This window comes from Silene latifolia, chromosome 6 (genome assembly GCF_048544455.1).
Source record: "Silene latifolia isolate original U9 population chromosome 6, ASM4854445v1, whole genome shotgun sequence".
Taxonomy (NCBI): domain Eukaryota; kingdom Viridiplantae; phylum Streptophyta; class Magnoliopsida; order Caryophyllales; family Caryophyllaceae; genus Silene; species Silene latifolia.
In genome coordinates, this window is record NC_133531.1 from 85,991,951 (window position 1) to 86,006,888 (window position 14,938).

At 37.9% G+C, this 14,938-nt stretch overlaps 1 non-coding gene across 1 annotated transcript; it reads left to right on the forward strand.

The window, feature by feature from the left end:
- Positions 1-13,761: 13,761 nt before the first annotated feature.
- Positions 13,762-13,868, forward strand: LOC141589061 (small nucleolar RNA R71). Its single transcript, XR_012520015.1, has one exon. It is a non-coding gene; the product is annotated as a small nucleolar RNA R71 (small nucleolar RNA).
- The last annotated feature ends 1,070 nt before the right edge of the window (positions 13,869-14,938 follow it).

A 14,938-nucleotide genomic window follows, 5' to 3' on the forward strand; every position in this document is an offset into this window, starting at 1 on the left:
CCATGGGATATGTGTCGGGATCGTTATGTGCATATTGTGTGCTGTGTGTATCTATGTAGTAGTATGTTGCATGAATTGATGATGATGACGTGAATTGTATGTTGGTTGATTGTAAAGCATGAAAGTATAATGATTGATACATGTAATTTGGCATGTTCTAATTATGTAAGGAAAAGTGTTTTGTCTATATATATATATAAAGCGATGTGTAAGTATACATGTTGTTGTTGTCGTGTTGAGTAAAAGTACAGAAGGTTGGGAGTGTGAATTGAACATGCGTTGGGTGAATATGTTGAACGAATATGGTGGATAAATATGTGGCATGATGGATGAATTAGTGGAATAAGATGAATAATCGTTGTATGATAATATGATTTATGATTAAGCATGTTATATAATGAAAGTTATTTTATAATGTTATTATGCTAGTAACATGTGAATAGGGGACTTGATGTCATGTATTTGTGATTTTGTTTACGAAAAGTGATAGAATAAAAGCATGTGGGAAGCCATGATTGGTAAGTTAAATGAATTATGTGCATGATAAATGTTATTTTTTGGCTTTTTATAGGTCGTAACATGTGGTTAGGGATAGTGGTTTTACAAGTATTGAGTCGCTTTTATTCGCTTTGTTGATGTTTAAGTTGTTTGAAAGAGAAAATCGAATAGTTATGTCGTCTCCGATTAAAGCAAAGTTGTCTTTAAACTGTTATAACTTGAGATGCGTAAATGATTTTAATGTGATTCCAATTGGAGGTGATAGCTTGTTATTTTACGATTCTAACGATAGGTCACACGCCCAAAGCGACCAAGAAATGAGTGAGTTATGGCTGTTTTTCTAAACCGGGACAAAGTCTTTGAGAAATGCGTAGGTACTCAATCGAGTAGCCTTGGTACTCGATCGAGTAGGGGGGTACTCGATCGAGTACGTCAGTTACTCGATCGAGTGTCCCTGGTAATTTGTTTTACGTGCTTCTGATCTTCACCTACTCGATCGAGTAAGTCCCTTACTCGATCGAGTGGCCTGTACTCGATCTAGTGACCCCTATTTTGGGTCATATGCTTATCTTTTGACTTCGTTGCATATTATGTTTAATTCAAAGGCGTTATTTTGCTTCTTTATGCATTGTTTTACATGTATGTTGGTCTTGACGCGTAAGTTACCTAATTTTGTGGTGTAAAGAGTGGCACCTATGATGAGTATGAGTTCGGTGGGGAGGACATGATTTATATGTGTTGGGATTGGTAAGACTTAATTGAGGCATAGAGCATGTTTTGTGAGACGAGATGAGTGACATGCACTACAACAAATCATCACTTGCGCCACGAATTATGCCACGGGAACTCATAATTCGTGGCTAAATTTCGCTTAGCCACGGGAAAAACTTATTCATTATTTTGGAAAAAAATTTATGCCACGGGATAACTTTTCCCATGGCAAAAAGTCACTTCCGCCATGAATTAGGCTACACCAGTGGCAAATAACCATTTTAACCACGGCCTATGTCACACCCGTGGCGAAAATTTATTTAGTCACGAATTGTTCCGTGGCAAATATTTTTTTAGCCACGAACAAACAAACACCCGTGGCGAGTATCTTTTCTGACTTAAATCTGAATGAAATTTAATCAAATATAATAATATGAAAATACATTTGAATATAAAAATTTAGAAACACTTTGATTAATTTAATTAATATTTTTTATTATTTTATTTACTTTAATAAGAAATTTTAAAATTTTATAAACTTATATGCAAGGAAAGAAAAGTTTATCGTCTAATTTTTTGATTTTTTACAGATCACATTTATGTTTTGTAGGTTTTTCAAAATATTGATAATTTAAAAAAATTGTTTTAATATGTTTATTAAAGTCGTGAATTTCTTTTACTTTTTTAAATTAAACTTTATAATCTTGAATAACAATCTTAAATGATCGTATCACATTTCAAGATATAGCATATCAAATTGAATAAAAAAGTTATTTACCATCTATCTTTGAAAATCCAAAATTAATATATTGTTAAACTATTTCATTCAAAAATTTTATTTCCAACTTTATTTGTAGGATATTTATAGAAAAATTTGAATTTGATATAAAATTTACGGAAATTTCCCATGGTACCCTCGAACTTTGCCAGATTACGCATGGTACCCCTTATTTTAAGTTTCTACATATGTTGCCCTTGTGTTTCGTCATAACGTCGTTACTTCTATAAGTAATTTGATGAGTAATTGTGTATGTTATGTTGTTATTGTAATTATATTATTTAGGTACTAAATGTTAGTTTATTAGACAAAATAAGGATTTAGGTATAATTAGATGATGAATTGATAGTGTATTAGATAACAAAAAAAGGCGTGACAAGGCATATGTGTAGCGGCGTTATGACGGAAGTTTGTCAAAGGGTATTCTGAGACTGAAAAATGTAAATACAGAGGTACCATATGTAAAAACTTTAAAAAAAGGGTACCATATGTAATCTGTCAAAATTCGAGGGTACCGTGAAAAATTTACGTAAAATTTAACTTGCTGAGAAAAAAAATTGGAAAATTTTTTTCATTGAAAATGAGCGCATCACACGGAAAAACATATAAATTATAATAATTTAAAGTCACATGTGCAAATAATGTGAAAATTTTAAAAAAAGAGACGATAAATCATAACAAAGAGAAATTAGTTTAGGAAAATAAGCGATTCTTTTGTACAATAATCTTTTTCATGGTTTTTGGGTAAAAAAGTGACTATTTTTTGGTTAATAGTGATCACTTTGGGGAAAAAAGATCTTTAAATATAAAAAGCCGTCATTATTTTACCAAAAATAGTCTCATTTTTCATATCGCAGGTACAACGGTTATACAATAGAATTTGCGAAGAAAAATATACGAAAAAATGAGTACATGAGAAATGAAAATAAGTATGTCGATAAACAAAAGAAATAAAAAAATGTTAGGAAAAAACAATTAATTTTAATTTTTAGAGAAAATGGTTTACTGACTTGGGCAAACAAAATGATGTCAAAATCATTAATCAAGTGGTTAATGTCGAAAATTTAATTGTTTCGGCCAAAATAATGTTTTCCCCGCAAAAATCGTAAAACATGTAACATTTATGTAATTAAATAGTACTAAAGATAAGATTTGAAAGAAAAAAAATAAACTTAAAAGGATTCAAAGTGCTAATTATATCAACAAAGGTAACATTCAATTTCGGTGGCACATCAAAATAACTCTACGGTTAAGCGTGCTCAGGTGAGAGTAGTGTTGGGATGGGTGACCTCCTGGGAAGCCTCTCCGATGCTCGCAAATGCATGACTCGTGAAACGAAATAACGTTCAAATGAATCAAGTTAACTAGCGAAACAATTACCTAGATTGTCACGGTTTCGTATATGATAAAATACCCATTGTGAAAAATAAATAAATTATTTTACGTTTTATTTATTTAATTTTCATATATATTATTTGCCACGGGAATTATTTTTTCGCCACGGGAAATTTCTTTGGCCACGGGAGTTATTAGCCACGAGAGAATCCGTGGCCAAAAATTCAATAATAGCCACGTTCTTGTTTTTCCCGTGGCTATCCCTTTGCCACGGCCACTTGCGCCACGGAAGGTATTCCCGTGGCAAAATGATTTAGCCACGAAAATTTAGTACTTGCGCCACGAATTTAGCCGTGGCCCAAGTGCTCATTTGTAGTAGTGATGTTTGTATGTTGAGTAATGAAAATGTAAGTGAATGTGGGCAAGGGATGATGCAAGTTTAAGGAACGTGAGAATGAAAGTATTGAAAGAAAGGATGTGGATAGTAGCAACTTGAGATGTATAACGGATTATGGAGGGAGATGGTTAGAAATAGTGTTGAGTAAGAATATATGTAATGAAAGGTCGTTTTAGAGGAATTGAGACGAGTGGTATATAGTGAACTTAATGGGATATGTTGCAACGTGGATTTGCAGATAGTGACTGAGTTTGAAAATTTGTGTCACCGAGAGACGAAACTAATGTGTGATTTCCTTGGGCAATTAACGGTATAAAAAGAGAATTTTGATTTCTAGAGATGTAAAAAGGGAGATGCAATCGTTTAAACAGTGAACGTGGATTTTATGGATAGATTAGTGGCAAGTGTGAGTGATAGCATAATAAGAGAAGATCCATGGTAAGAAAGAGTGAGATGATGTCGGTAGAAAATAATGGAATATGAGTTTTGGAGCAACGAAGGGGTAACTGGATTTCTAAAGAGTTAGCTAGAAGGAATAAGGAGTTGAACTACTAATTGGTATTATTGAGTGTAAAGAGAAAAGAAGGATAAAAGTAAGCTGAGGAAAATATTCACCGAAGTTATGTGATATAAAGGTAAGGAATCATTGAAATGTGTGATAGCGTCACGAGGATGTTAGCTAAAGGTTATATAGGAGTTTCAGGACAACATGATTGATAATGAGTTTCGAGGAATTAAGGGAGCAAGAAGTTGGTGGAGTATTGGCACGATACGAGGTATTTGGTGGAGAGTTGAATGACAACACAAATAAGATAGTATTGGGAATAATGTTGAGGTAATTTTGTGGATGGGTTTGATGTTCGTTATTTGGAATGATAACCAAAGATAGGAGAAAAACCGTGTTATTTTGATATGAGTGTAAGAGGTTTGATATACGAGCAGTGGTGGTATTGTGGTGTTGTCACTAGTGGTTAAGGGTGATGGTATATTACAAAGGTAGCAATTCTAAAGAGGTTGATTTGGTAGGGACCTGATTGTAGATTGTGAGAGGGTATAAGATGTGGTTAGATGAGGCGGATGCTAATAGTTGAATAGTAAAGGTATGGTTATATTTGGCAGGAAGTGATAGTTGTGCGAATGGGGGAATATGTTATGAGGGGCATATGAGTTAAACTCGGGCGACAGGTAACCTTTATCGAGTGGTAACTTACGTGGTCAGGATTGACTAGTTGGTTGTGATTACGGGTCTATGATATGTGTAAATGTTTGTGTGAGGTTCTGACCTCATAAGAAGTGGTATGGTGTGATAATTATAAAGTTGTTTTATGAATGTTCTGTAATATATATGTTGGACACGGTAATTTAATTGAATGATATCCGAAAAGGTAATAATTTGATTAATTTGACATGGCTAGTTATAATTTTATGTGTATTAATAACACATGTGTATTCCGTGAAATGGTAGAGATGATGTTCATGAGATGCTTATCTGTTTATCCATATAAAATGTTGCGTGGTGATTTAATAAAGTGGATTTGAGTAAGTTTTTCTTGTCTGAGAAGTTATGCTCAGTCAGTGTTTATGGGAATCGTATGCAGTTGTGATGTCTATCGGTGTGGTTGTGGTGCCTCGGGTGGTGATCCGGGCACGGTACATAGTGTTGTGATGCGGGTATTTTCACACTACGGTGTGGCTGTTGGTGGCGGTGTTGTGATGCCGTCACCGGTTGTGGTGGAGTATGCGGGATGATTATGATACGAGTTTTCGAAAGTGCATACCAGTTATACATAGATTGTTGTTTTGTTTGCTGTTGTTCTTTATGAGTTTTGGTTGAACATGTAGACAGTTGTCTTGCTTATTGATGTTTTCTTTACCAGGTTAAGTTGAGAATGAGGTAGAGTATGATATGAAATAGAGTTGAATATGTTTTCGTTGTTGTCATGGTATAATGATGTTCTATTGATGGGACACGGTTGTGAGAGGTTGTTACAGTAATTTTGATCTTGTTCTAAATAAGGCTTTAGTGGATATGATAATGGCAAGTGATTCGTAGAACATGTGTGGTAATGATCTGATATATGCAGGTGGTTCATAATCTTTTGTTGGGACAGTGAGTGTAGGGTGTTGAGGGAATTAGTGTCATATTAAGTTATGTATGAGTTTTGCGGTAATGAAGGAAAGAACTTGAGGATCTGGAATGAGTGCACGTAACAAGTGTGGATCGTGAGTTATGCTTTTGATGATGGGAGTTTCATATAGTTTATATAGAGAGGTATGTCATGTTGCGGTAATGTGGAAAAGTTGAAATTTTGGGTTAAGATAAAGATTTTGAGGTATAAGTTAGGTGGTGTGACGAGTGAATTGAAGTACGAGAATTGTTTAAGTAAGAGAGCCTTGGATATATGCATGACGAGTGTTTAGAGTATAGGTGGTTATCTATGACATGTGATGATGATGAGAATAATGAGAAGATATAACTAAGGATATAGTATTAGTAGGTTACGAGGACGTAACATTTATCTTAAGAGGAGTAGGATGCGATAAAAGAGATTTTGATGATTGTTCATATGGTAGTATATTTGGAAGTAGAATGTTGGTGTAGCATAAGATATGGATTTGTATATGTTGTGGTTGATAGTGTTAAAAGGTCACGGACGTGCTTGTAGTAGTTTGATGTTAGGAATGCGAGAATACTTCGATAGTGTTGACAGTTGGATGATGAGATTATGAGTGTGAGTAAACTTCGAGGACGAAGTTCCTTTTAAGGGTGGGAGAATGTAACATTCCGTTTGAGGTCTATGAGTGTCTTGATTTTGGATTTGATAGTGGATGATATTATGGAGCTAGCAGCGTTAGAGGATGGTAGTTGGTTATGTATGGAGTGGGTGTCGTGAGAGATATATATGTGGTGGATACGATATCGTGAGTCATGTTAGGGAAGTAAACATAGTTGGTGGAGTGGGTGTTAAAAGTTCATGTTGTATGTTTGGTCGAGTTCTTGAGTTCTTAGTTATGTTGTTGTGTCTTGGTCGAGCTAGTATGGTTGTTTTTATGTATGGGTTAAACTTCGGGGACGAAGTTCTTTTTAAGGAGGGAAGACTGTAATACTCCGTATTTATGAGTCTTGGGGTACTCTATTGAGTAGGCCTTACTCTGTCGAGTAAGGGAGTTTTGCGAAATAAAATAGTTTCTGACCTGTTGGGTACTCGATCGAGTAACTAGGGTACTCGATCGAGTAAGGGGGTACTCGATCGAGTAGCCTTGGGTACTCGATCGAGTAGCCTTGGGTACTCGATCGAGTAGCCGGTTTACGGGGTGATAATTCGACGGGTTTTGTTAATAACACGGATTAATATATAAATCTTTCCGTCACTTTCATAATACACCTTTACAAACCTAATAACATTAAAAGGGAGATTCAAGTTACGTTCTTCGCATTCATCCGTGTTGTTGACAAATTCCGGAGCTTGAGAGGTCGGATTCCATCGTTCTTTATACCTTTGTGATCCTTGCGTCGAGGGTAAGATCTGCATACCAATTTTATAGTAGTTCGTCAAGTTTCGTTAAACCCTAATTTTGGGATTGGGGGTTTTTATGATTTGTTAAGGTTAGATTGTGATTATGTGATTATGTGATAGGAGAAGGATTTGTAAAGGAGAGGTTTTGAGACAATTTGCTAGATCGTCGATGATTGTGTTGCTTTCCAGGTAGGATTTCCTACTCAGTATTAGTCCCATAATGGGATGATTGTTGATGTGTTGAGATTGATTGTTTAATATCGTAATTGTGTTGTGACGGTGGTTGATTGTGATTATTGATTAATATCGTAATGGTGTTGTGACGGTTGTGATTGTGATTGTTGTCTCTGGTTCTCGAGATGCGTTCTCGGCTGAGTGGAGTCACTTGCGGGAGTGGCTTCACGCCCTAGTTTCGCCCTTCGTGGAACCCGCCACGGAAGGGGATGTGCACATTAATGGACAGGGTTATCGCTCGGTATGATGAGCGGGGCTTAGGTGGGAACGGCTGCGGTCCCCCCATCGGTGGCTCGGGTCCAGTGGACAGTCGGTGATTGAGATTGTTGGGATTGGTGTGGTTGTGTGTGTGTGTGTGACGGTTAAGCTGTTTGTTTATCTTATCGTTGATATATATTGAATTGTGTGATTAATCGACCCCGTTTAAATGTTTTAAAAAGCGTGGTGATCCATTCGGGGGTGGTGAGCGAGTTATTGAGCAGGTATGATATGACGCGTATGGGATAGCCGGGATGAGTCATCACGTGGCAGGTAGAAGTCTTCATTTGTGTCGACGGTGTCTTATAGCTTTGATAGTGTTAGCGATGAGACCGTTTGAGAATGTTGTATTTCAGTTTATTAGTTTTGGTTTTGATCATGTAATCACTTAAACTATTTACTTTTAAATATGTTTCTTTATTGTCTTATGAATATCATTGCCTCGGGTAACCGAGATGGTAGCGTTTCCATGCCTTAAGTGGTCCTGGTAAGGCACTTGGAGTATGGGGGTGTTACAGTTATACCGCATCAATCAAAAAAAAGCCACATAGTCATTAACATAAAGAAGAAAAAGGAGATTGGAAAGATCATACCATGCGGTCTTCAATATCCTCATGTCTCGGATGTGGCGTAGTCGATCAAATGTGAACAAGGATAGAACAAACACAATATATACAAGACTACACTACAAAAGGAAATAAACATGTTTTTGGGTTTTCAATTTTTCAAATTTTTATGATTTTCGAAATTTTTCAAATTTTTTTTTTTTTTTTTTATTTTTGAATAAGAGTGAAGTGTTAGAATTCCCATCCCCACACTAATATGGGCATTGTCCACAATGGCCAAAATGATGGGAAACTATGCAAAGATGATGCATGATTTCTATACTAAATGCAATCTACACTAGTTTACACTAAATGATGCATGGTTTTTTTTGTTTATGACGGAGAGGATAATTTAGATTACCTCCCGTTGTGTATGCATTAACTTCCCCAAACCGAGTTAGACACTATTGCTAATGTCCTAAGGATGGGTATAGTTCATTCACACACTATGCAATGTATGAAACTAATTTGTCATTTTGGATTTTGAAAGTGGGAATAAAATGAGAACACCTCAATGGTACCGAGGTGTGAGTCCTCTATGGTGCTAGGACTACTCCAACAATGATCAAGAAAAATAATTAAAACAAAGAGAGAAATAGACAAACCTTGAGAGGGTAGGAGCCTCCAAAGCTTGCTAATCTTCCATCATATCATCATTACCATCACTTTCCTCATTAGAAGTGGTCTCATTGCCACTTCCCTCTTCACTTGCTTCTTCACTTTCTTATTTACCTTGCTCATCATCTTGCTCATCATCCTCTTCATCATCTTCTTCTCCTTCTCCACTTGCTTCCTCATCAATGTTATCATCAACTTCTTCATTACCGACAACCTCATTGTCACCCGGAACAACCCTAGATGCACTCGGAAATAGGAGTTCTCTATCCGCCCAACTAGGCAAAGGACATGAAGGATCAAGTAGTCCTTGCCTAGCTAAGTGTAGGAGGGGTGGATATTGAGCCAAGTAAGCATTTTTCCGATCCTCAAAGGCTTGCTTGTGCATTGCTTGCATGAGAAGAGTCAAATAATCATTTCTTGCTTCAACACCTTCCGGCTTGAACTCTTGGTACTCGAAAGGGTAGGGTGGTGTGACAATGGAAGAGGAGGGTATTTCAAGTTCACCCTTTTGTTGTCGGATAATATACTCGGCCTCTTTGGAAAGGGGAAGTAGATAATTGGTCCGGTGGACGCTTAAACGACAAATCTTTGAAGGCAAAGTAAACGATCTAGCCTCACTAGTGAGCCATCCATACTTGGTGTCAAGAGGGTTATGGGCAACCCACTTGTACTTGTGTATCATAGTATGCATATCAACAAGATGACCACCCTCTTTCGCCTCATACTTGTTATCTTTGTTGAAGTTAGGATCAAAGTATTTAGCTAGGATAGTGACTAGGCCGCCATTCACAATAACGGTAGTGCCTTTCATCCCACAATCAATGTTGAGCCATCTATCTACCAAAAGCCTTAGAGAGTTGAAAGGCTTGGTGTGTGCTCTTCCAATGTTCAAAGCCGACTCAAGAAGAACAAAATCAAGTTTGGTGAAATGGTTGGTATCTTTTCTTGCAATGATGGTGTTTCCTATGACCTTGTGCCATACTCTTATGCCCGGATGGTGGACTAAAAGAGCACGACTCGCATGAAAGTCCTCAAATTTCCTTCCGGAAATTGCCTCCCAAAGAGGGTCGGGGTCATACTTTCCAACATTCTTAAAATAACTCGGTTCATCACTAAGACCCAAAGCTTCACCCATTTCTCTAAAGGAAATGCATTTACTAACATTAGCTAGATGAAACTCGAGTGAGGTTCTCCCTAGTCTCAACTTTGTTGACTTTCAAAGAACTCAAAAATTCCAAGGTAAGGGAGGGGTATGTCAATTCTTTTGATTCAAACAATTTCTCCAACCCCATGGCTTTAAAGAAGGCTCTAGTTTGCTCAAGGACACCCAATTTATCTAAGGTATCTTCACAAATAAACTTGGTGGATTGAAATGATTTTCTAGCAAACTTGGCAAAAGTGTCTCTATGGGTTTTGGAAATAAAATTTACCTCCGGGTAGTGCAAAAGTTGATCAATTTCCGGAGTAGTAGATGTTGTTGCTCCCATAGAAGGTTGTTGTTGTTGTTGCACTTCCAAGTTTGGGTTTGCTACCACCATAGCCAATGTTTTCTTTGCTTGAAGAGCCTTTTGCCTTGATGAAAGTGTCTTTGCCTTTGGTACCTTTGCCTTTGTTGCCTTTGTTGCTCCCTTAGTCCTTGCCATTGATGAATTAACCAAGAAAAGAATGAAAAATCTTCAATTTGTAGTGTACCCAAATCGATTTAAAGGTGAAAGGCTTTTCCTTTATGAATTCGAAAATCGACTCAAAGGTTGAAGGTTTTGTGCTTGGTTTTGATTTTTATTGAAAAAGGAGTGATTGATTTGTTGTTAAAAGGATGTTTTGATTTGATTTTGGTGAATGTAGTTGAGGAATTTTATTTTTGTGATGGAGAGGATGAGGGTTTTGATGTTTTGGAGTAGTGTTATGAATGAAGGAATGAAGAAATGAAGGTGGGAGGGGTTTTATAAAGCCCGAAAAATTCAAACTGCAGGGGCAATCCGTGCGGTTTCTGCTCGGGACGGACGGATTCTGCCTTTTCTGGGTTGGGAAAAACTCGCCTAAAGACGGGCGTCTTTCAGTGAAGACGCTCAGATTCGTAGACACGGGACGTGCGGATTCTACAGAAGACGGGCGGATTCCTTTGCAGTAATTTTTCTTGTTTTCCACAGCCAAGAAGACGGGCGTCTTCCCTTCAAGACGGGCGGATTTTCAAAGACGGGCGGATTTGGATGTAGGACGCCCGGATTCGCTGACAGTCAAAAATTTCAAAAGTTCAGCTCATTTCAGGACGCGCGTCTTCTACCCAACACGGCCGGATTGTCTGAAGACGGGCGGATTCTCCTTAATCCGCTCGGATTCGACCCCTTTGTACCCGGATTCAGTTCCATCCATATACAATGCGTATCCCTTGTCATTCTTCTATTCTTCTTCATATCTCGTGTTCTTCATTGTGGGTGCACTACTAAGGCATGGATAGCCTAGGCAATTGTTATCCCCACACTAAGCTAAAGCACTACACATCAATTGAAATCATTAGTCCCTCCCTCACTTCTCTCAAACATGACAATTATCTTGATCAAAGTATATATAAAAATCCAAAGATGACAAAAAATGCAATATAAGAATTGAAATGCGAGTTAGGGAGTTAGAAATATTTACAAATGGTGGTTTAGGGAGGACTCCACCAAACTCTCATTCTTGATGAGATGTCAAGGGGGCATGTTCAAGGTGTTGTTGATGTTGCTCAACACCTTGAAGAAATAATCAAAAGCTTGTTCATTATCGTTATAAAGCTCTTCAATAGACCTTGGCCCTTGTTTTCGGTCTTGATCGATAGCATTACCAATGTAGGGATTAAAAATCCCTTCAAATTCGTCGTCTCAAAGACCACAAACTTCATTGAGTTGATCATTGAAAATCTCTTGATTTGATGGAGACAACTCTTCCAATTTCTTCTCTTGGCCAATGAGGCCATCTTCTTCTTCTTTGCTTGATTTTGATGAGCTTTGTAAGCTCTCCTTGTCACAATTCACTTGCTCTTTGAATGGAGCATCTTCAATTTTCTTTTTCCATTGGAGTTCCGACTTCTTCCTATCTTCCTTCCGGCTATAATGATCAATCATGAAACACGGTTCATGCAAACGAGAAGCTCTCATAGTCTTGTCAAGATTAAAAGTTATACTTTCATCTCCCACTTCTAGAGTGAGCTCACCATGTTTCACATCAATCACCGCACCCGCGGTGTGTAGGAAAGGTCTTCCTAGAATGATTGGAATGTTGGAATCTTCCTCCATATCAACAATGACAAAGTCCACCGGCATGAAAAACTTCCCAATTCGTACGGGAACATCTTCCCATATCCCTAATGGTGTCTTCGTCGATCTATCGGCCATTTGGAGTGTGATATTGGTGCATTTAAGCTCTCCCATCCCCAACCTTTTACTCACCGAGTACGGCATAACACTCACACTAGCCCCTAGATCACATAAGACTTTGTTGATCGTGGTGTCGCCAATTGTACACGGTATTGAGAAGCTTCCCGGATCCTTTAGTTTTGGAGGTGAACTCCCTTGAAGTATTGCACTACTCACCTTACTGAAGGCGATAGTCTCAAGCTTCCGGATCAACTTCTTCTTTGTGAGGATGTCTTTCATGTATTTCGCATAGGCCGGCACGTGATTGATTAATTCCGTGAAAGGAATCGAGACTTCCAAATTCTTCACAATTTCCATAAACTTTCCAAGTTGGTCATCAAATTTGGGCTTGGCTTGACGACTTGGAAAAGGAAGTCTAATCACAATAGGCTCCTTCTCCTTGACCTTGTCTTCATTTTTCTTTGAAATCTCTTCTTTTGATGATTCTCCATCTTTGGAGTTTTGCACAATTTCTTCCTTATCACTAGCTTCCACAACTTCATCCTCAACTTGCTTCTTCGGTGCTTCATACCTTGTACCACTTCTCAAGTGAATGGCACTAACTGTTTCATGTCTTGGGGGATTACTTTGAGGTGGTAATTTCCCCTTTTGTCTTTGTGAGGTTGAAGATGCTAGTTGAGTCAATTGGGTTTCCAACATCTTGGTGTGAGCTAGGATGTTGTTGATGGTGGTTTCCTTTGCTTGACTATCTTTTTGCATTTGAGTGAAAAATTCTTGTTGATTCTTTTGCATTTGGAGGACCACTTTTTGAACATCAAAACCTTGGTCATTTTGGTGATTGTATGGATTTTGATTTTGGTAACCTTGGTTTTGATTGTAAAAGGGTCTTTGATTTTGGTTTCTCATGGGAGGTGGGGTGTATGTTGTTTGAGGGTTTTGAACATTTTGGCTTTTGTATGAGAGATTTGGATGGAATTTGGTGTTTTCATTGTAATAGTTGGAATAAGGGGTACCACTCTTGTATGCTTGGAAAGCATTCACTTGTTCATTTGTTCCCCTACATTCACTTTGGTCATGTCCCAAAGTTCCACAATTCTCACATATCCCACTTGGGATTGATGAAGATGCCGTCATGGCATTAACATGATGCTTTGGTGATTTTGAGACTTCTTCAAGTCTAGCCATAGCTTTTTCAAACATCAAATTGATTGTGTCAATGTGAGCACTAAGTTGAGCACCCAATTGAGTAACGGAGTCCACTTCATGCTTTCCTCCTCTAGTAGCCTTGCGAGGTCTACTATATTGTGAGTTATGGACCGCCATTTCCTCAATTTTGTTCCATGTTTGATTGTCATCAACTTCGGTGAACATTCCATTTGATCCCATGTTGAGAATGTTCCTTGAATCTTCATATAAACCGTTCCAAAATTGTTGTACCAAGAACCATTCGCTAAGTCCATGGTGAGGACATGAGCGACAAATTCCCTTGAACCGCTCCCAAGCTTCATACAAAGATTCTTCATCCCTTTGCTTAAAACCCGTAATTTGAGCTCTTAGCATGTTAGTCTTTTCCGGTGGGTAGAATTTTTTGTAGAAAGCTAGAGCTAGCTTCTTCCAAGAACCAATTCCGAGAGTGGCCTTATCAAGGCCCTTCAACCATTGTTTCGCGGTGCCAATTAGAGAAAAAGGAAATAAGACCCATCGAATTTGGTCTTGAGTTACACCGGTTTGAGAAATCGCATCACAATAGTCACAAAAGGTTTCCATATGAGAATGAGGGTCTTCACTAGGCATCCCCCCAAATTGGCTCCTTTCGACTAATTGGATAAAGGCGGATTTAGCAATAAAATTTCCGGTTAGATGTTGTGGTGTGGGAGTACCATTGGCTAGGTTCTCCTCGGTGGGTACGGAATGTGATGAAAATTTAGGCATTGTAGGTTGATTTTGGGTGGTATTTTGTAATGGGTTCTCCTCACCTTCTCTTGCAAAATGGTTGATGAACTCAATAGTTGGTTGAATATCTACAACCTCACCAATACCTCTCAAATTCCTCCTAGCAAGTCTCCTATTGGTTGTCAAAGTTCTTTCAATTTCACGATAAAAAGGTAACAAATCACCTTGTGACCTTCTAGACAAGCAAAATATCAAACAACTTGAAAACAATTAGAACAAACCTTGAGGAGTTTTACTTCCCCAAGGCAAAGAAAGACACAACTAATAACAATGTAAGAAAATCTAAATCAAGTTAACACCGTCCCCGGAAACGGCGCCATTTTTGATCGGTCCGTTTCGTGTTCACAATTAAATAGATGTGGTCGTTGGGTCACGTCCGAATCAAAACACAATTTATAGCTTCACAAACAACTCTACAATTAGTAAAGAGGCAAGTAAAGGTCGGATCCCAAGGGACGGGAATTGAGATGAGATTTCTATTGAAACTAGTGGTGTCTTAGAGGTGTCACAATTTGGGTTGATGTAGAAGGTCACTAACTAAAATAGCAATGGAAATAAACAAGCAAGATGAATAAAAAGGGGTGTAAACAATTGATAAAAAGCACTAGGGTGTCATGGGGTCATAGGGGAATCATGGGAATTGATCATACAAACATGTTCTCAAATTATAAGAAAGC